The 23,390-nt window shown below is 38.1% G+C and overlaps 2 protein-coding genes across 3 annotated transcripts in view; both read left to right on the forward strand.

Annotated features, from left to right (window-relative positions):
• The window catches only part of TTPA (alpha tocopherol transfer protein), a 1,432,408-nt gene that overhangs the window by 844,963 nt on the left and 564,055 nt on the right, over window positions 1-23,390 (forward strand). The window lies entirely within an intron of this gene.
• Window positions 1-23,390, forward strand: part of YTHDF3 (YTH N6-methyladenosine RNA binding protein 3) — a 259,745-nt gene that overhangs the window by 932 nt on the left and 235,423 nt on the right. The gene's annotated exons all lie outside the window — the stretch shown is intronic.

Raw genomic sequence — 23,390 nt, forward strand, 5'->3', positions numbered from 1 at the left:
AAGTTATGCTGCTAGATTTCACGTGAAGTGTTTTGAGAAGATTCCAAATAAAAGAATCACTCGCTGACATGATTGTCTGTTTATGCTTGGGTTGCTAATGAAAAACACTTTCTCAAGTTTGCATGGTTCTTTTTAGATTACAACATGGCGTTTTGTTTAGCTCGTCTTTAAGGATGTAGTTTATATTGTCCATTTGATGCTTAGTGTGCGTATTTGCGTAAACGTTCGTATAACTGTAGATTTGGGACCTGTTATATTTGATACATTAAACCCAGTTTTGTGTACAAGGCCATCATTTGTAGTGCTTTGTTTTTAACTTTTAATTACCCAGTAAACCGCGTATGCTAATTCATGCGTGTTACCTGCCAAATCTGTTATTGAAAACAAATACAGTTTGCCCTGGAATGCACTGAGTGACATGTTTTTACTATTTGTGCTGTACATTACATAGGAGAGTTTTGACCAGTAACTGAAAGTATTGTTACGTCTTTGAAACTGTTCTGGACTTGCTGTAAAACGATGATATTGTTGCTTAAAAATCCTCTGTTTTAACAGTCCTGACATGTAGTTAGTGTTAGGGAAGTTATAGTTTATTGAAGAAAAGTTCCCTTCATCCATTGTATTAAACCTTGTTTGACTACACAGTTGCTCAAAAAGCTTTGTGTATGTTTGTCTTGTGCCTATTACTGTTGTATTCCATAACATTTTGATATATTCAGTGTTTACAGTGAAAAAATGTATGGACATTTTTTTTCTTGAATTCAGTTAGTGACAGATTTATTGGAATTCTGCTGAAAAAAAGAACTTCACCTCAAAATGGGGGAAATTGTAACCTTAGTTGTAAAGGCATTGAGTGAGTGCACTTTTTTATGTCTGATAGTTGGCACATTCTGCTGAATAACATGCTTCCTCCAGAACAACAACAGCTGCTTGTTGATACTCTGACAGCTTGTTTTCAGCTGCTGTAGTCACTGGGCTGGGCCAAGTATATTTTCAAGCGGGGGGGGGGGGGGGGGGCACTGATAGAATTTCTATTATTTGACTCAAGAATAAGGTGCCTGGATATTTTCAGTACCTCCCTGTAATAGGGTCTGTGTGGATAGATTTCCAGAAGCCAAGATATTGTTAAATTATATTCATAGTGGCCAACATTCTCTAAGATTCCTAGATGCAAGGCCAGCCTTAGCAATTGTGGGTCTCAGTTTGGACTGTTTTTGGGGGGCTCCTCAGCTGATGTTTCCCACCCATCATCCTAACTCTCCTTCCATTTTACATTCCTGGGCTTGGCTGTTTCAAATTACATGGCAGGAATGTCTGCTATTAATGTGTGTCTGCTATTAATGTGTATTAAATTTCTTGGTCCTCATTAGGCCAGTCATTGAAAATAATGCCCCTTTGGCATGCATCTCTGTCCAGACATTTCCAACAACTGGAATGACTACAGAGATACCTTACTAAAAGGATACAAGTTCTAAACACCATGTCCTACTTGGACCAACTTGAAGCCCTGTCACTATACTCTGTATCCTACAGACTGCTAAGAGGTTATGTGTGACTGGCATACAAGGCATTTTCCAACCCATTACTGTTGGATTTACTGCACATTAGCAAGTCATATGACATCAGAAATACTCAGAATCTAAATATTTTCTGCAACATTAACAGCATGATTTTGAGGGACAGGTATATTTTTGCACTGGATATGTAAAACAAAGTTCATTACTGTCCATTTTCAAGCGGAACTTAAGCTGTGGAAGGGAATCGGAAAATTTACTCTAGGACTGCTCCCTGTACTACCACTGGGCAGGTGCAGCTCCTAAATGCTTTATTCCATATGTGGGTCACCTCCAATGATCTGTGGTATGATTCCAGTTATTCTCATTGGGGTTGTTCTTCGGCTTTTCCCGGTTAGGGGTTGCCACAGCGAAACTCCGGTCCGCTAATGATTGGCAATAGATTTTTATGGGTGCCGAGGTGCCAGCTCGACGCCCAACATTCAATGAAGGCACGCCCATTCTGCACGTCTTTCGAACGCCACTCGACTGCGGGGAGGACATGCAGACTCCACACAGAAGGCGCTCTAGCCGAGAATCTAACAGGAGAACCTCTTGCTGTGAGGCAGCAACGCTACTGCTGCACCACCGCTGCGTTGTTATTCTCATTGGGGTAATGTATAGTTATTCACCATGGGATGGGTAAGGCTAATTTATAACTAAATGGGATAAGTTATTTCAAGCGCAAAAAGGGAAATTGGTTAGGCTTAAAATGGCCCGACGAGGTCAGGTAGTCTAATACGTGCCTGTGTACCTATAAATATATAGGAATAAAAAAGCTAAACCACTATCCAATGCTGGCAGCATGAAATTAAATAAAATAAAAAAATATCTTCTGAAAAATGGAAGAACTACATTCAGAATAAGACAGCTTTAATAAGCGATCACTAAAGACATAACTAGAATTTTGAGCACTTTCAGTCGTAAAATGTTTCACGTCTAACTTCATCAGAAATATGGAACACAACTAAGCATTTAATACCACTATAAGGCAATGCTAATTAGCATATTAATGACATCATTTATTCCATCTAAGAGTGCTATTTACATTTAAATGTCCATTTAGTCTGGGGGCGTGTCCACTGTTTAACTTGCCATTTGAGATCCTTTACTTCCAGTAATGGATGACAGTCACCAAAAATAATGGAAACTTTTTTCATTCACAATGAATTTAAAAACTGAGCATTGAGTGTTAACTTTAATATGCTTAGCTAGAACATTTTTACAGTCCCCTTTTCTAATAGCCTGAAAATGTGCTTTAATCCTGTCGCTGAGTCTTCTAGTGGTTTTCCTCACGTAAAAGGTGTCGCAAGAAGAGGACACTCCTAAGTAGACAAACTTTTCTACAAAATGAAAAGTAAGGTTGAGTGGTCTCAATAGAAATTTATCCCCTTGATCACTGTGCTGGCAACAAACTCATCTTCCACAGGTGTAGATACCTGGGTAACTTGGGTGACCTATTTTGTGAAGGATTGGATTCAAAAAGGACTTTAAAGAACAGGTTTTCTTGTATGAAAATAAAGGGCTAGGCCATAAAGCTTTAACTAACTCGACTGCTTTTAATACCCCTGATACCTTCAGAGTCTAAAGAAATAGGAAGGGGAAATCTGTTGCATTCATTTGATAAATTGCCTTTAGCACTACTGAACCCGTACTTAAGGATAGGTAGGAATTTGGTGGACCTGTAATTTGCCACTTCCTTAAAACAGTTAAATAACAGCTTAACATAGTAATATTTATCTGCAGACAGTTTCATAAGATAGTGGCATTACTGCAAAAGTAAGGTGTCGTTAACTAATGATCCTACTCAGACAGACAAATTGACCTTTAACTATATTTCTTTTCATAAAACTGGGGTGCTGACTTGAGAAGTCAAGGTAATTGTTATGAAATATATCCTTCCTTTGGATGGAAGACACAAATTCCTTGGGGGGGGGGGGGTTGAAAGAAAGGGAAATGTCCAGAAAATGCTATTTTGTTTCCCTTACCTGACAGAGGAAAATCTAGGAGATCAATGCTTTCATTAAGTTTAACCAAAAAAGAATCTAGTTCATTGGGAGCCCCCAACCACATGAAAAATATATGGTCAATAAACCTTTTATACAAATACGCAAACTGGAAACCTTCCAAAGGGAAGTATTGACTTCCCATGCACTAAGTACCAGGTTGGCATATGCTGGTGCCATCTTAGTCCCCATTGATACCCCTTGTAACTGCCCATAAATGGTGTTAAAGAGGTTGTTTTCCAATACCAGTTTAATTAAGGATGTGTACTCCTTAATCCTGCGGGAAGGAGCGTCTGTCCATCTAGCGAGATAATCGGAAACTGAGTCTAAGCCTCTTTGATGAGGAATGCTCATGTACAAAGCCACTATGTGACCAAGGTACAATTACCTGACACTGTAGGGAACTTAAATAGTTCATCTAAAAATTCACAGGAGTCTTTCAAGTAAAAAGGAGAATTTTGTACCAAAGGATTCAGGGAAAAAAAAAACTAAAAAAAAATGCTGAAATGTATTCAGTTTTTATTTTCTTGGAAGCTACAGTTTGTCTCGAGGGAGAATCCTGTGATTTTTTTGTGTGCTTTGGGAATATCAAACATTCTTCCTATAGTGGGAGAGTCCACTGTCATAAAATCAAGTTCCCAGTCAGTAGTAAGACCCTGCTTAAGCATGTTAACCAAACACGTCACTGTAGTTAAATAAGTGAAATTTCTTCAGGGGGTGACAATTTTGTAGTGCTCTCTATTTGCCAGGGCTTCATTCATTTTAAATCTATAAGCTTTGGTATCCTTTATAACAATGGCCGTCCGTTTGCTTTCATAATTCTTATATCTTTATTGTTAATCAACCCTTGGAGAGTTTTCCTTTCATTGTCTGATAACTTGAACCATTTTCTAGCAGGTTTGGTATTGAAATACTCAAGCCCTAGAAAAATGTTAGTGTGGCATTAAATGTACTTTTTCTTTTTAAAGGGATGGGGTGGGGAGAGGGGGCAAAACTTTCATCCTTCAAAGGGTCAGTGACGCCTGAAGCAACTAAACATTTCACAAGTGATTCACTTGAAATACCACCGGCAAACCTATGTAGAAATAGTCCCCTTCATTAACCCTTTCGGTATCCGAGTTAGGGCATTCGTTAAAGACAAACTTGTTATTCCTAAAACTATGTTTAAAGTTTTTTTTACAAAACAGTTTTTAAGTCTATGATATTTGCTGTTGATGCCCTTTGTGAGGGTACAAAGTTCAAACCTTTTCTTAAAACTGCTGTTGTGACAGGATCAAGTAAATGTATAGGAATGTTTGTTTATTTGCTTATATTTTGCCATAAAACATGTAAAAACAGAACTAAACTGTTGGGACTCAGGATTGCCCTCAGATCCAACATCTCCTATACTTCTCTCTCAGTCTGCTTAACTCTTTCACGCCCTATAAAGGAGCCTGTTTGATGGCTGCTGAGACCTTGTCTATGTGGTACTTCATCAGGTGGCTGCAACCTGGCTTACCAGTAAACCTGTTCCAAAATGCCTGCAGTACTGCTCATATTTCCTGACCCTGGCTAGGAGGTAGCTGCACATCTTCCCATCCCTCTGTACTTTTTTTTTCTCTGTCTCAATCTCTCTCTTTCCCTTCCTCTCCTCATTTGACACAAGCTTTGCTGTTCGCATCCCATGTCTAACAGTAATCCATGCTATAATACGTACTGTAAATAATTGTTTTCTTCATAGAAACATTGTTATATGCGTACTGTAAATAATGTTTGTGTTTTCTTCATAGAAACATTGCTATATGATGATATAACAGTATGCATGTACTTGTCTTGCTGATTTTTACTGACTAAATTATTGTATTACATCTGCTTATAATTGTGATCATTTTTGCTATATATTGTCCTGACTTGTACCTCTCTTGCATGTTTGCTATTACATTGCCACTGTTGCACTGATGTAGATTTTTTTTTGTCTAATTCTGCTCTGTTGAGCCTGAAAATAGTCTAAGTGGAGCAGTGGTCAGTATTAGTTAAATTTTAAATAATTTATATATTTTTTAAAGTACTGTAGATACTCCTTCCAGCATTATTGGGCGGTGCTGGAGAAAACAACAAGCAGCCCATGCTACTAAAATGTAAGCTTATTTTGAAACATAAAATCTGAAAGTCTTGTAACTCATCACAGTCTCCAGTTCTTGCTTTCCATTTCCAGTGCCCTCTTATACCAGGAATTACTGGACATATGAGTCTGTGGGGCTGTGTTTAATGGTTTTAGAAAGAATGGGAGTAAAAAGAACATGAAAAAAAAGTTCTAACCTCCATTATTACATACTCCCACATACTCCTCTCATTTTACTGCTTTCCTTTTTTATGGGCTTCTAGCTTCTCATGTACTTGCTCGTATCTTGTTGCTGTCAACATGTCTCCATAAAACTGTTGGAACTTCCTCAACATGCCCATCAGTGGTGATAGCAATAATCTTAAGCCTGTCCTTAAAAATGGCATTGCTCATACACTACACCACTTAACTGTTTCTGAAAGTTCATTTATATCTATTTATCATACTGGGTAGGTAACATAATAAATAGGATCATAGGAAGTTACTAGGCTATTGGCCTTGAGGCCGTTATAAGCCTAGCCAAGAGTTTAGCCCATGTTTAGACAAATCAGCACCCAAAGCCTCTGTCCAGCAGACACGCAGGTGGAATCCCAGGGGTGTATTTTCTATTTCTCATCCAGTTGTCCAGGTTGTGCTTGAAAAGGGATAATGAGGTACTTTGCTTGATGTGGAGAGGGAGTCTATTCCACAGATGGGGGGGAGTCTCTGGGACACACATCTGTCCCACCAACAAGTACTATTGATGGCACAGACCAGGTTGAGATTGTGTGTGCGGATTAATTGAGTGGAATCTGACTTGCTGATATGCAGCAGTCCCATCAAGGCGGGGTCTGAGATTGCTTTGCATGCCAGACAGAAGTTACCTCTGAGGAGTCTATGAAACTTGAGGGACAGGGCTTTTGTAGTGTATCTGTGTAGGGTAGATGTTGAGGCCCTGGATTCTTCTGGTGAGGAACCTCTGTGGTCTCTCCAGCTGCTGCATGTGCTTTGCGAGGTACACACCGAAGGGAGCATTGTACTCAATAATTGGTCTTGTAAGGGAAGAATACAGGGATGTTAAGAACTCCCTTGTCCCTGAATAAAATACCCTTACTTATGAGGTGGGACATGTAGAAAGCTTTCTATACAACAGAAGCAACATGGTGGTCAAAAGACAGGTTGCTATCAACCTGGGTGCCCAAATCCCTCACGACTGATTGCATGTTAGGACGTTGTTATAAATGTGATATGTTGGGACGTCACTCTCCCCAGAGGAGATGATGATGCATTTTTTGGCACTCAGCTTGAGGCCATGTTTCTGGCACTAGTCATTTGTTTGGGTGAGAACCTCTTGGAGGATGTCCACATCACTTGGGGAATTGATGACCATGCCCCGCTTGCAGTCATCTGCAAACATTGTCAGCTATAGCCCACTGGTTTTGGCCTGCACCTCAGAGAAGTATAACAGAGGGCCTAAGACCGATCCCTGGGGTATGCTGCTCATTATGGGTCTACTGCTTGAGGTGGGTTCCAGTATTTTGATTAGGTGGGTCCTGTTAGTGAGCCAATTTGCTACCCACCTGATAACATATGGATTGATGCCTAGTTGAGAGAATTTCTATTATGCCCGGGTGGGGAATAATGTCGAAGGCTGTGGCCAGGTTCTTCCTCTTGTCCATGGCTTTGGTGGCTGTCTCAAATAAGTCCACTAGATTTAACAGGACCTCCCCTTGACAAAGCCAAACTGTGTGAGGGCGAGTGTTTGGAGGTTGCCAGTGTCCCTGTTAATGAGGTTCATGATCCATGGCCTTGGAGATCAGGCTAGATAGGCTGATGGGTGTATAATTTTCCAAATCGGTAGATGCTCCACTTTTGTGTAAAGGGATGACAGTGACTGTCATCCACTAGGCTGGGACAAAGCTGGTACTCAGCCTTTGGTTGAATAGGGTGCCTAATGGTACTGCAAGTTCATGCCTGAGTTCAAGCCTGGAATGTAATCTGGTCCCATGGAGGCTGTATTTTTTTGCCTTTGAGAGGGCAGTGATGACCTGTTCCCTAGAGATAAGGGGAGGGGCTCGGCAGGTACTGGGGATGTCCTAATTTACTGAAGATAAATATATTTTTTTTACATAACAGTAGACATTTTTCAAATCATCAAAAAATGAACTTCAAAGTTGTTTTCATTAGGCTTCACTATTAACATCTCTAATCTGTCTCAACAAGAAGGTTTTGTAATACCATTTTCAGATCTTGACTTTACATGTTTTTCATTATTGCATATAATAGTGGCTAATTCTATGAAACCACTGAATAATGGAATTGAATTGGATTTCCATTTTCTAGTAATTACTTTTCTAGCAACTGCTGGGAGACTCTAGGACATGCAGTTTAGATTACTGCTTATAACAGAAGGTATTGTAGCATTCACCAGAATTGTTGCTCTTGTAAGGTCACATTTATTTGAAAAGAAATTATTTATATTCTTCCAAGACTTCTCAACTTTTCCACAATCCACAAGTATGTGTATCCAATCTGCTTTGGTTATTTTACCTCATCTCCAGCATATAGAACTTTCTGGCTTAACTAAATTCTAATATGTTAATGCAAAAATTTGAATATAAAATTGAGGATTATAAACCTAATAGATCTTAATATAAAGTTTTGTTTTTTTTTCCATTGGATAGATCTTCTGCCTCTTTTGGATCAATTAAATTCTAAAATCTGTTGTCGAGGTTATTTTTGTTATAATCTTATTGGATTTAGAGAGACACCGTTTAAATGTAATATTTCAATGAATAATACCTATTAAGTATTAGAAATTTCAGGAAAATTATTTTTTCATCATCTTTCATGTAACACAACTGCCATTTAATTTTTCAAGTGTGCTATGTATCGTTACTAGTTATATTATCCATGCTATATTTTCTCGTCATATGTTCTAATGTTAACAATTTACCATAATCTTACCAAAGTGTTGTATTTTTATTTTTAAGAAATAACATGTTAAGGTTTTGACTTTGTGAATCCTGATGTACATGCAATTGGGAATAATATGAACTACAATTTCTTAAGTAATGGGAACCTTGACGGGTAGTAAAAATGTTCAATATATATTCATCATGTAACATGAATCCAGTTTTACTTTTACATTATCGTCTTTTTACTTTTACATTATCTATAATTTAATTTATGATTTCATTTTTACATATGAGACACACACACACATACAAGGCTGTAATACTCAAAGAATGGCACTGTAGAAGACAAAGATAAACCCTAAAGACGAGCAGTGCGATCACAACAGCTCCAAGCACAAAACAAATTTTTTCAGTGGAAAATAATTAAAACGTATAAAAAAAAATGAATGCTTTCGTGTGGCTTCCACCCTTCTTCAGATTTTTTTTTTTTTTAATGTTTTAATTATTTTCCACTGAATAATTTTGTTGTATGCTTGGAGCTGTGGTGATCGCACTGTTCGTCTTTAGGGTTTATCTTTGTCTTCTACAGTGCCGTTCCTCGAGTATTATAGCCTTTGGTGCTTTGTAGCCTTTGGTGTTTTGTATTTCCTGGTGTGTGTATATACATTCATAGAGATATAGGTATAGCTGCAGAGAGCTATAACCGTAGAGCGCTAGAGAAGAGAGCGAGCGCCGCAGAGAGCTAGAGAGAGCGAGCGCCGCAGAGAGCTAGAGAGAGCGAGCGCCGCAGAGAGCTAGAGAGAGCGAGCGCCGCAGAGAGCTAGAGAGCGGCGCCGAGAGAGCTAGAGAGCGGCGCCGAGAGAGCTAGAGAGCGCGCAGAGAGCTAGAGAGCGGCGCCGCGAGAGCTAGAAGCGGCGCCGAGAGAGCTAGAGAGCGGCGCCGCGAGAGCTAGAGAGCGGCGCCGCGAGAGCTAGAGAGAGCGGCGCCGCGAGAGCTAGAGAGCCGCGAGAGCTAGAGGCGCGCGAGAGCTAGAGAGCGGCGCCAGAGAGCTAGAGAGCGGCGCCGCGAGAGCTAGAGAGCGAGCGCCGCAGGGAGCTAGAGAGAGCGAGCGCCGCAGGGAGCTAGAGAGAGAGCGAGCGCCGCAGGGAGCTAGAGAGAGAGCGAGCGCCGCAGGGAGCTAGAGAGAGAGCGAGCGCCGCAGGGAGCTAGAGAGAGAGCGCCGAGGAGCTAGAGAGAGCGGCGCCGCAGGGAGCTAGAGAGAGCGAGCCAGGAGCTAGAGAGAGGCGCCGCGGGAGCTAGAGAGAGCGGCGAGGAGCTAGAGAGAGCGCCGGGAGCTAGAGAGAGCGGCGCCAGGAGCGAGAGAGAGCGCGCGCGAGAGCGAGAGAGAGCGCGCGCGAGAGAGAGCGCGCGCGAGAGAGAGAGAGCGCGCGCGAGAGAGAGAGAGAGCGCGCGCGAGAGAGAGAGCGCGCGCGAGAGAGAGAGAGAGCGCGCGCGAGAGAGAGAGAGCGCGCGCCGCGAGAGAGAGAGAGCGCGCCACGCGAGAGAGAGAGAGAGCGCGCCTCGAGAGAGAGAGAGAGCGCCGAGAGAGCTAGAGAGAGCGGCGCCGCGAGAGCTAGAGAGAGCGGCGCCGCGAGAGCTAGAGAGCGAGCGCCGCAGAGAGCTAGAGAGAGAGCGAGCGCCGCAGAGAGCTAGAGAGAGAGCGAGCGCCGCAGAGAGCTAGAGAGAGAGCGAGCGCCGCAGAGAGCTAGAGAGAGAGCGAGCGCCGCAGAGAGCTAGCTGGCTTTTGCTGTAGCAGGCAACTGAGTAAATGTCAGGAGAATCTTGCTCGGACAGCTGATCTTTATTTGGGGTTGATCAGTCTCTCTCTCTAATTGATGTCAGGTGTGTATCCATGAAGACTGAATGCTGTAATTAAACAAAAGATACTTCAACAAAGTATTAGTTTAAGGGTGTGCACACCTATGCACCCAGCTTATTGTACGTTTTTGATTTTTTTTTATATTTTTCCCCTAACATATTTCAATTGAATTGTGCAGGTTATAGGTCACATTAAAGGTGGGAAAAGTTTTGAAATGATTTTTGTGGTCTTATTTTTTTATATCACAAAAACCTGGCATTTTAACAGGGGTGTGTACACTTTTTTTTGTCTCCAATGTGTATGCATATGATATGTATATATATTTGTGTGGATCCCAATTAAAATTATATTTTCATGTTTGCATCAACAGTTTATTATGGTTAATATGCATTGAATAAATTTAATTTATCTGATCTAATTACTTAATTTTATGAATTGACTTTATCACCTACTAATATGTCAGCAAATAATTGTATTTTAGAATGAAAATCTTGTTAAGCTCAAGGCCAACTATATTTTTGTTGCATTTAATATGTTAACAAATGGTTCTGTTGTTAAGACAAACAGTGATATAGTAGCAATATGGTATATTTCCACGAGGGAGGAATTATTCTATGGTGTAGTATTCGTTCAAAAACGCCCCAACAATTAAGTTATTTTACTGTAATAACACAGATTTCTGCAAATCTAATCCTGGATCTTTTCCATTCTTATTTCTTTTTATTACCTCTATAATCCCTTTTAAAGATCTTTTTTCAATATTTTCTACTTCATGTTAACATTCTTCTATAAATATTTGAGTATTGTCACTTTACTCGTAAAATACATTAAAAGTATCCTATATCAGTTGTATTTTTGTTCCAGGATTTGTTATACTGTTTGTTTAAGCTCTGTTATTCATTAATTTGCTTGTTTGCTAGCTTGTGCAGTTTTTTGGTGACATGGCATATATCACTTTATTTTTTTCTTTATTTTGCTCATCTAGTTTTAGCTTTATGAAGTTGTTTTTGTATAACAACTAATTTTTGTCCTATTCTTTAATTTTTATTAAAGACCAGTTTCCATTTTTTCCTCTAATGTAAATTTTTCATGTATCATATAGAATTATGTTATTAACTTCTTTGTTATTCAACAAAAGGAAATCATCAATTTGCTCTAAAAGGTCTTTTAATTTTGTCATATATGGAAGGAGTAATATGCAATATATAGGTCTACAGTTTGTGTGTGTAATACAGTACATACACACACACACACACACAGCCTCTCAATTTGAGTTTGTGTTCCATGTGCATGTGAATGAGTGTAAAAAAGGGAATTTTCTGTAGATAAAGCTAAATCTTTTATATTGTTATTGATAAAAATGTCTGTTCTAAAAAGAATGTTTTTGTGGTAGCTGTGTGAGAGGAGAATTTGTTTCCAAAACGTTCATGATGCTATATTTGTTGGTGGTCATTGGATAGTAGAAAAACTGTCTTGTTGCTGTTGTGGTGGTTGACCGTAGAGTCTCCCACTAGTTAGCTTTATCTGAAAATTTCTTACCAGCAGTTGGGTCAGTGTAGCAAGTAGCCCAAAAAGTAAAATGGCAGTCACTCGTATGGTCTTACTATAATATTGATAAAGTCTGAGTAGATGTTTATAGGTTCACAGGTAATTGCAAGGCAAACTGTCCTGGATACTATTGAGAAACCTATGCAGTTTCCCAATTCTGGTTAAGTGACTTGCTCAGTTGCACAATAAGCTGAGGAAATCAAGCTCTGGGCTGCAGGAAACCACTTATCAATAACTCGTAGCCTTAACGTCCTGCTGTAACAGCCAGGTAATCATTGAACCTGTTTAGAGGTGAAGAACATCTCTTGGCGCATATGGATTTCATTTGCTGTTGCTTTATGTAATTTCTGGAGACTATTGATGTCCAGTTGTATGCTGATTTGTTGTAATGGTGCCACTATAGATCCAATGCTAATAAGTGCTTATTTAGAATTGATTTTGCTGGTTGATTACTTTTGGTCTTTCTTGGTTAGATTAACTAACTATAAATTTGGTGTGTGTGTGTGTGTGGGGGGGTGACTTTATCATGTTTACATTTATATGCTAAAACTGTAGTAGGTATTATGGGTACTGAATTTTCAAATCACTCTGTGGACACTAGAATCAACCTGGGAGTATACCACTGTTCCAACCACCAGGATAGTTATTTTGCTGGAAAGCTTTTCATAGCAGAGTGGAGAGGCTGGTAATATACTGCTCCAAGTGTAAGGAAGGCAGGTGCACCAGAGCCCTTTAAAAGTAGTGTTGTTAAATGTCTTGGTAAGAGGGTTTATGATCCACTGCTTGCACACAAGCTCCTCAAAAGTCTCTGAAGAGACTCGGGAGTGTGAAATACATACATTGAATGTTACAATTAAAAAAAAAAAAAAAAAAAGAGGTTCCTTTTTTAACTTGGATCTGATGCTTTTAATTTTGTTTGTCTCTCTCTCTTATTTTGACTTGTAATATTCATGGATTAGCAAGTAAAGCTTTGGCTAAGTGCATGCTTGAAGTTTTGCATCCATTGACATTAACTTCAAATGTATTTCCTTCAGTATTATTTGTTTGGGGGCAGCTTAACTCTGCGAGTTGAGTTGTGACTTGAATGTTTTGATATGGTTGTCATTTTGAGCATGGAAAGCCATTTGAGGGGAAAAATGCAGTTCTGCACACTTGAGTACCTGTTGCATGCCTCAGAAATTGTTTTTGCATCATTGCACATTTTCTTGAGTGTGTGATGCCTTTAAAATAAGTGTTGTAGCAGGTTGTTAGTGTGAAAGACCTGTGTAGCTCGTACAAGTTGCCTGCTCGTGAAGCTAAGGATTGTGTTTTGAATATATGACATTTCCTCTGTTTGTTATCTGAATAATCCAATAGGCATGTGTACTTTTCAGATCTGGGGGTAATGTCTGAAGTGACTTTGAGTTTTAACTATTTATTAGATTAGAATTAGAAAACGGAAACAGTGTTCTGGCATGCATTTCATTTTGTTGTGCTGTTTTGTTTGCTCATAAATCTTTGAGTCATTGTATCCCATACTCTTGAAGTAACACACTATCTCGTCTTGTGTTGAGCAAGATATTTTAGAAACGTTAAACATTTATAGTTGAAAAGAAAATGTGAGTAGATATTTGGCCATTGCTCCATACCACCTGGTAGTACAGTCTTCCCAATAGTTTGGTAGCTTGAATTAGATTTTTGACTTAAGAACCTTGTTAACTAGTATCCTACTTTTTGTGTGGTCCGTAATGTAAGGAATCTAGCTCTTTTGTTGCTGACCTGTTGTGCTACTCTGGCATGAGGGGGATTTGAAACCTTGAAAATGTGCATTTGCTGTTGGTAGCAGACAGGGATTGAGCAGTGAAAGGCAATAAAAGCAGAGGTGGAGTGGTGTAATAAACATGCATTGTACATATCAGTGGTGGGACTGCATCTGGTGTGCAGGGACTGCTTTTAATGCTTGATCATTGTGTGTGAGACTACTCACTGCCAGGCTAATAGCCTTTTGGTTGTCTAGACTCCCACTGCCTCAGTCTCTCTCTCTCTCCCCCTGCCTTGTTTTTCCATCTCTCTCCTTTTCCACAGTGTAAGTTGATTTTTTTTCTTTCTATGAAATTTATTTTTTTTTTTTGAGGGGGGCCTGTGTGAGTTAACACTTGTTACCAGCTAGAATGGAACAGTAGAGGTTCTTTGGGTCTGTTGCCATAATAGGCCAAAAGGCTGACAGTGATGGGATGTAGGCAAAAGACTTATCTTCACGTGCTAGGATTTCATTATGTCTGAGCACTGTATTCTCAAATTTCATGGCCTTCCCAACAAAACTATGTTGGCTGTGTAAAATCTCCCCCCAGGACTGTGCCAAGTGCCCGTACTGCCACCACCCAATTAGACACATTATTTTGAGGGTGCAGGAGGCCATTCCTGGGTAAACTAGAGCCCTACATTCCATTTGTTTTTCTTGTCCAGGAATCTGTCTGCTTTCTGGTGAATTCAACTATCCCAGTTTCACTCAGGGAAACATGGCAGTGCACAAAGAGGTCCCCCTCAACTGCCGTTCCTAGAGGCATTGTGACAGGATAGGCTTGGCAAGCTCAAACTCCACATGGTGACATCTAGTGATCCTGTTAAGTGGCACTTTTCTGACCTAATGCTGCCCCCCCAGATCCGTGAGACATGAATGGCCACTCACACGCTGGCTTGTATTCCATGTTCTTAACTCATCATAGCAGTGTGTGGCTGCAGGAGTTTCTGCAGTTAACCTCCTACTGACTCCTCTAGGTGTCCGATATTGCTGCTTCATGTTTTGCATTAATAATTTCAAAACCATGCTATATACAAGGTATCAGAAAATTTCATCTTAAAGCATACATTATGGCAAACACAATTGCATTAAGTTTTTGTTCTCTGTCTAATGCTGCTAGAGAGAGTGAGTATTTATTGTATACTGTTTGTGTATTGTAGTAATTTCATATTTTTCTGAATATTTCAACATTCAGGTAACATTGACAGACCTGCATAGACTTGTATGAAAGCCCACAGTTGTATGAATCAAATTTTGCTGGCAGCATGTGTCTTACTTGAGTGGTTGTGGAGATGTCATAAACAAATAAAAACATTACAGAATTAATGCTCACTGCCATTATTTTGGCTTATAAAATCCAGTGTAAAGCATTGAATTGAATGAATGCCGAATGCACTAATGTAAAGATTAATTTGTCCTGGATAGTTTGCCATTTATACTTGCGGTTCTAGAGATATGAATATTTTAACTGTAAGGTGATAACTTTATTTTTTAAAGACTAAAGCCACACCCACTGGCTATCACTTCTGTGTGTGTGGATGTATAGATTATATGAAAATGAATGTTAATTAATATGCATATACTTGTGTGTGTGACAAAATAAAAAAACTCCTACACATACCGTGTGCATGCACATAACACACAAGTATGTGCATGTACACGGTATGTGTAGGAGTTTTTTTTTTTTTTGTCTGACTGGCGTCTCTGAATCACAAATAACTGAAGAAATTTGGCAGATGGACTCCTGTAGTTCTCAATTGACTGAAAAACGTAGACAAAATATATCTTAAAACTTTTTTTTTTTTATTTTCCTTACTTAGATATTTAACTCAAGTCCTTCAACAGTAGGGAAAAAAGAGGATAAACAGTGACTCACTGTTTCCATACAAACACAAAACGCACCAACAGTGATTCTATGTAGACCTTACAATTTTCAGTCAAGTTTGTTGAGTCAGTTGTGGTTCAGCAAAATTAGGATCAAGTCAGGAGCTTATATTTCACATATATAGCACAAACATACATTCTCACACACACACATGTATGTATGTATGTATGTTTAAATAAGTATGCATTCCTGGACATATATATGTAAATACTTGCGCAAGCGTGTGTGTAAGTTCTGTGGTAGCCAGCATTGTTGTGTTTATTTGGGAGCGGTTCATGAGAATGTGTACATGTGATAGAAAAAATATATTGGCATTGGTTGCTTTGAACTGTGGTTATTCTGAGCTTTCTTATGTTTATGGTTTGATTTGTGCCTTATACTGGTGGCTAGTTGGTTTGCCTTGTATTTTAAATATTTGGGGTATTTTTAGTTTGTAACCTGAGGTCAAAATGTAAGAAGTCAGGGCACAATTAATTATGTAGCAGTCTGTGGGCATGTGTTTTGAGAAAGCATTAGCTTATTTGAGAGATTTATGCATCCTAAGCTTTTCAAAGCTTCACTGTGATGTGTAGGTAGGTGTAATAGCAAAAGCAGTCTTTTTGTTTTAATGTTAATTCTGCTTTACCTTTATAAATCTTTAGGCATGTTGCCCATTTTCATTGGCCATATGCATTACCTTTGGTTGTAGTACTACCTGCATTACTCTGGATTTGCTGTCATCCGTTTTGAGTCTGTAGATTGCTTCATATTTCTTAGTTGTTTGCTTAAGACCTACCTCAGTATGTCCTTGAAATGCAAACTTTCGGTCTGTTAATAGCCAAAGGTATTTCTGACTGGGTACAATTTCAGATCTACATCCTGCAGTCCAGGGTTGGATTCTTTCAGGTTTCACTTGCAGACTGTGTGAGTTAGCACTTGTCTCTAAAAAGGCAAAGTTGTGTCTGGTGGGCCTAGCTTGTCAGTTTTTGTTTTAATTAGGTCATTGCTTTTCGTGGTTACAACACCTAGAGCTTTGCTTTTGGTGCCTTTTGCCTACATAGAAGCTCAGAATGTATTTCACTATGGTTTTGGTGTCCAGAAGGTGTGTCCTATGAAGTTTAGCACTAGTAACCGTGGTTTCATTTAAGGCCATTTTAAGTATACCAAAAGTTACATGAAGTTAGAAGTAATTGAAAATAAGTCAGTTTTACTTTTGCTTGAGGGAATACCACAGCCACTTGGAAACCTCTTTTCATGGTAATTTGTTTGAGAACTGGAAATATTGACTTATTTCAGTTTATTATTGTCTGTTAGCAGACAATCTGAGAAGCCAGTAGAGTCCACCATATATTAGAAATCTTCCTTCACAAGGGTATAGAGTCCTGCTGGGTCTTAATGCTTATGCCATTGATTTAAAGAAGGCAGTCAGAAGTTGCTTGATCATTAACTCTGCTGAATCGTACATCTGACTTAGAATGATCTGACAAGGCATAGATTACTGGTAAAACCAAATTTAACATTACATGGCTGATGTATACAGAGTGAATAAAATTGCCTTGTCATACCTGCAAGAGCTCACTAAAACGTTTGTGTATAGAGTGCCTCCCAAGAGGGGAAGCTGAAAACTCATGAACATAAAGTAAAAAGGAGTCCAAGTTCCTGGAAAGCCAGGTAGTAAGGGGAAACCTGGCATAGTGAAACCCTCAGGTTGTATGGTCTGGCTGTTAAGTGTGGTGAAATGCCTGTGGTAAGAAATGTATTTTGCATTGTGTAGAATTAATTTATATCCAAACAAAATGCCTGCATTGGAGTAAAGCAAGGAAAATTAATTTTCTTTGGGTGCAGTTCTATTGAGAATTTGAGTAGAGTGCATAATAAATACACAGAGTAGAGTGCATAATAAAAACACAGAACAGCACCTGTACTCTGTGTTGGAATTCTTTTTTTCTCAGAAATCTGTTTTATTTCAGAGGTAATTCACCAACAGATTTACAACAGTCCATGGTACAAAGTAGGTACACACAAACAAAGAATACAATCATATTGGACACAAGACCATATAGATAATTTACCAGCAAGGTTACAATAAACAAGGAGATGGCACATAAGCAACAGTACGTTGATAGCTTTGCATTTAAAAAAAAATAGTAGTATGACTTGATGTAAAGATTTTTGACCTTTAGTTAACCCACAACTGTATACAATATTTACAACTACTATGATGAGAAATCTCTTAGAGCAGGGAGTTTACGGTTCTATACAGTTAATATGAAACTGCAGAATTTACCCTCCTTATTGTATTATTACATATCCAGAGAACAGAAGGTAGTAATTTATTATAAGCTATTATACAACAACCCCCCATTAATATTTCAAAACGTGCACACTGATTGGTCAGTATGCCCATTGTAAATCAGACTTGTACTAATAGAAAAAGGACCGGTCGCCCAGACTTTTTCCATTAGTATGTCTTTTTTTTTTTTTGTGTTGGACAGCAATGGAGAACAGAAGAGCTCCGTTGCTGTTATCTCGCAATGTTAAACTCGTTTAACATAGCGAGATATCCTCTTTTAAAAAAAAAAAAAAAAAAGCAAACTGCCGTAGAATACTGGACAGCTGCGGAAGGGCAGCAAAGAGGCATTATACAATGCCATTATTTAAGAAAATAAGTATTTTTTTTGTTAAATAATGTCATTTATAATAATAGCAATAACCCACTTCTGGGTGTGGGTAATGCTGGATTTTACCCACGGTTGTCTTTGTTTGGCCACTCGGGCTTTGCCCTTGTGACCAAACCCAACGCTGGGTAAATCCAGTATTACCCACACCCAGGCGTGGGTTATTGCTTAAATGTCTAATATCTACATAGAGTAGTATTCTTTAAGAATGTGGTCAATGAGAAAACCCCAAAAGTCTGGTATAAGGAATGTGTTTTTACTGTTTATTTTATGAGAGGTGATATATTTGAGTGCCATGTTCCTGTATCCCTCCCACACTAATTTGGATCTATCTAGCCAGTTTTGAGTGATAATAAAGTTTCATTAACATGAAAAGAGTGGTAAGAATGTGGAATTTCTGCTTGGGTATTCTGTCTGTGTAATGTGAAGGATTGCAAACTCCCATGAAGTAGTAGTTTTCCCATATCCCATCTTTTCTAGCCTGACTCTTAATTAACCTCAGATTTTGAGCAAATTTGCAATACCAAAGTACGTGAAGTAGGTCTGCATGCGTTTTCGGACAGAAAGGGGAAGAGTCAGAGTTAAATTTGTTCAGTCTAATTGGTGTAAAATAAGTGTTATAATCGATCATTTAATTGTGTGTTTAGTAGATTTCTAAATGGAGATAATGTAACAGTATTTTCTATAGCATGTGAAACTTGTTCCATGGTAATTTTATTTATTCTATTCCAATATTTAGAGAATAGGGTACAGGCTTGATATTTTATTATTGTAATTAATTTGTACACAAAGCATTTTCCTTTTATACAATAGACATCTCAGAATCGTTAATGAAGTATTAACATCTGTTTGGACATCTTCAGGTATGTTTTTGAAAGTTGCAATGAGTTTCATGATTTGTCTAATTTTCCCTGATTTCGTCAGTGGTTTTATTTTTTAAGTTTGTAAAAGTTCCAAATTATTAAGTTTTTGATTAATGGATATTGGGCTAGATTTTACATCTTTGTCCGTATTGTTAAGTTAGGGTTTAAATGAATTGGTTGTAATAGCTTTAGACTATGTGAAAGGCTTAGAAATTCAAAAAGTTCTTGGAACATGAGAAATTTATGATTAAGTTATGTACTTTAAGTTTGAAATGTCCATGAAGGGGAGGGTTTTGGGGTTGTCTGTATTCTTTAATGTGATCCCCACTGTGGGTTAAATTATGGCACAATCATTGCTCAGTGGGTTATATTCAGCAACCTGGATAATTCTGTCGGCACATATATTATTTTATAGTACAGTTCAAAATTCGGTAACCCCGTGCCTCCTTTATCGGTTGGTAGTATTAATTTTGTATAATTCTGGTTGTTTTCGGATACCAGTTAAATTTGGATAGGTCCTTATTTACTTTTTTGAAAAATGATTTGCAAATTGTAATATTAGTGGCATTGAGCTGGTATAGAAGTTTCAGAAGAATATTCACTTTAACGATTACAATTTTAGATAATGGTGGGAAATTCATGTTTTCCCATCTCTGCAGATCTTGCTTTTACAGCTGTCCACTTTTTAGAAGGTTATTTTGCATATTTGATTTATGATTATGCTCAAAGTTTACCCCCAAGTATTCAAGTGAGTAGCTTGTTTTAATAGAAGTGTGTGGAAAATAAGCTATATTATGACCCAGGGGGTTAAGTGGGAATATGCAGGATTTTGAGGTGTTGATTTCATAATTTGATACTTTAGAAAAATTATCAATAGCATTTAGGATTTTGTTCAGGTCCGTATTTGGTAGCTTGAAAGCATATGTTCATGTCTGTTTATGCTGGTTAGGTTATCATGCAGAATCTCTGGAATGTGGTGGAATGTTCTTTGTTTTATATATAGAAATAAGGGTTCAATATAGGGTTAGAGAGAGGGTGATAGGGGGCAGCCTTGTCTAGTACCATTAATTATTTTTATTGAGTTAGACTGTGTCTTGTTCAAGAAAAGCGTTGTGGTGGAGGGACTTGTAAAAGTGTTTTAATTAGTTCAGTGAATTCTTCAGGGATATTGTAATATGACAGTGTTAAGTATAGAAAATCTAAGTTTACGCTATCAAATGCTTTAGTTGCGTCCAAGGTGAGAGCATATCTGGGGTGTTTATCTTTCTTCAGTAGTTAAATGACTGCATCTAGAGTGACAGTATTGTTCCATATTTGCCTGCCCATCATGAAACCTGACTGTTCAGATGATAAAATGCTGGATAGTATTGTTTTGAGTCTGTTGTCCAAAATTATAGTCAGACTTTTTATGTCTAGGTTTATAAGAGTAATTGGCCTGTAGTTCGTTGGGTTCTTGTAATAAAAATTAGGTTTTGGAATGAAGATAGTCTTAGAGTTATTAAGGTAGATGTCAGTGAAGCCCAGTTTAGTAATAAAATTATATAATTTCAGGAGAATGGGTGAGAGTTTGAATGCAAAGGTTTTGTAAAAATTGGAGGTGAACCCATCAGGGCCAGGAGATTTATTTAACTTTTAGCTTCTTAATTACATTTGTAATCTCTTCAGTTGAGAGGGGAAAGGGGGTGCTTTTTAGCAGGTCAACTTCATGATTTTCAGTTGTTGGAAAATTTTATATTGTTAAGAAAACTTTTACAGTGTTCTACTGAGGTTTGTTTCAGGGGCCATATAGTTTTGTATATATTTCTACAAAGGTATCCATTATTTAGTGATTTGTATTTGCTGTTTTGCTATATTGCCAGCTGATTGTGCATTTATTAGTTTTACTAGTAATTTGGATGTTTTTTGTCAGGTCTACATATCTAGTGAGAAGTTTCATCTCTGTAAAAGAATAGTTTTGACTGTGCACCATATATAAATCTTTTTATAATTCCAGCAGATTATTTTCCAGTTCTAGGTTAAAGTTATGTTGGAGTTTTTGCTCAATTTCTTTAATTTCAGAATGTAGTTTAATCTCTTTTTTCTTGATTATTTTTTTTGTAATAGGATGCTTTGTGAATTAAAATGCCTCTTCTCCTCACTTTCATTGCAGCCCGTCTTGTATCAAAGGGTATATTGATGTCTAGAAAGTTAGCTCTCTTGATGACTTGGAGAATATCTATTTTCTGTCTGATGTCTTGTTTTAGGGACCATACAAAAGTTATCTTGGTTAATTTTTGACTAGTTTATTGATCCGAGAGAAATCTAGGTTCAGCACTATGAGCTAATTTTAGAATTCTATTCTAGACCATGACTTGTAGCAAGGTGAGTAATCTGTGTAATTTACTTTGGTGTTAGTGTCATTTTTGAGTTAATAGGGATCTATTAGTGAAAATTCTGTAACGAGGTCCTCTAATGCTAAAACAGGTTGAAGGTCTCAAGGGTTTTTATTATTTGTTCTGTCTATTGTAGGGTCTTGCACCAAATTCCAGTCTCCTCCCAATGTATATTCATGTTCTGGGAATCTTTTTAAGAAGTTGTATATCTCAATAATAAAATCTTTCTGTTTAGTACAGGGGCTATATAGGTTCAGAAATAAAAACTGTCTAGTGAGAGGGGCTTTTATAGCACAACCTACCCTCTTTGTCCTGACCGAAGTCTAAAATATGCTCTTTTAAAAGAGGCTTTGATAGTAATAGCCACACTTTTTGAGTTGGTACAACTGCTGAAGCTGCTGTTGAATTTATCCATTTCTTCTTCCTGTCGCTATCACCGTCACCATTCATTAAATGTGTTTTGTGTTTCTTGGACAAAAATGGCATTAGCATCAGACTTGAAGATTAAGTGCATAAGTAGCTTTTTTTTTTTTTTTTCTATTTCTTGAAGGCCTCTAATGTTCCAAGAAACTATAGACCACATTATTTGTTCACAATAAACTTGGGTAACATAATAAACTATTTGGATTTTAACTCTTTCTTTAGAAAGTATGTAAGTAATCTGTAGTAGAGGCATGTCCGTATCTGTCATCGTAGCATCATCGATCTCCAAAACTATCCCCAGCCCTAACCCTAAAAACAATTGACCTTAGGGGAGAATACAACTGAAAATTTCTACTGTTTGAAAGAACTACAACAAGTTATCTTCATAATATTATAACAAGAAGATTCTTTCAAGTGTGATTAATAAAACAATGTACACACAGTTCAAATCACAAGATGTGATAGTAACTATTAGCACAAACCTCTACATCATCGGTCCAATAACTGTTTATAACCTGGCATAGTAAACCATAGTGCAACATCAAAAATCAGCTCACAAGAAACATGAGCATTAAACATGAAAAAGTAGCATAATGCAGATATTTTAGGAGGATGAGTGTCGCACACAAGTTATGCTTAAAGAAGCGTTCAAGTTGTCAAGACCCTTAAGGACAACTGTTTCAGGACAGTGCTACCACGTAATTGTGTATAACCGTACTGGAACCAACATTATTTTCCATATTTTAACATATCAATATCTAAGCAGCCTGAAGATATTAGGTAATCTATTATTGATTACTCTTTATGGCTGAGTGACTCCTAAGATTGTTAGTATACAGCTGTTCAAAAAAAAAAAAAAATGTTTGATGCTCTTATCTCCAAAACATTGCCTCTACAGTCATAGGAAGGATAAACTATGAAAGTTAACACTGTGCCTGACTCCATTTAAATCTTATGGCAGAGCATTTCAGTTATTTGTATAAGCAGTTGATAGAAGTTCCAATAGTGACAGGCAAGTCAGGATTAGTCTATGCAGTGCGACCAAGCAAGGCATTGCAATGGTAAGCTGTAGGTCTAAATAAAAATACAGTACGTACTGAATTTGGAGGAAGAAACAGTCTCTCATTTCACCACATCTCATCAACAGACTCTCAATGGTAGAGTTCGGTTTTCAGTTTTGTCTAATTCCACACAGAAAGTATTCTGTGTTTGAATTAATTCAGAACTGCAGTCAACCGGTTTACCAATGACCACTTTCCTTATGAATGCTAAGCCTTAAGGAAGAAGGAAGTAAACAAGGAAGGTGGTGTTGCTGCCAATTTTGTCCTGAAGGGAAAATAAATGTGTGCAGTGCAGCCCTCCCCTTTTTCCTTTTTGCAGCCTCTTAATGGGAAATCCCTATATTTTTGTATGACATTAGAATTTCAAAACGGGACTAAAGCACCTC

The sequence above is a fragment of the Protopterus annectens genome, chromosome 1.part0 (genome assembly GCF_019279795.1).
Source record: "Protopterus annectens isolate FY-2018-M chromosome 1.part0, PAN1.0, whole genome shotgun sequence".
Lineage (NCBI taxonomy): Eukaryota > Metazoa > Chordata > Ceratodontiformes > Protopteridae > Protopterus > Protopterus annectens.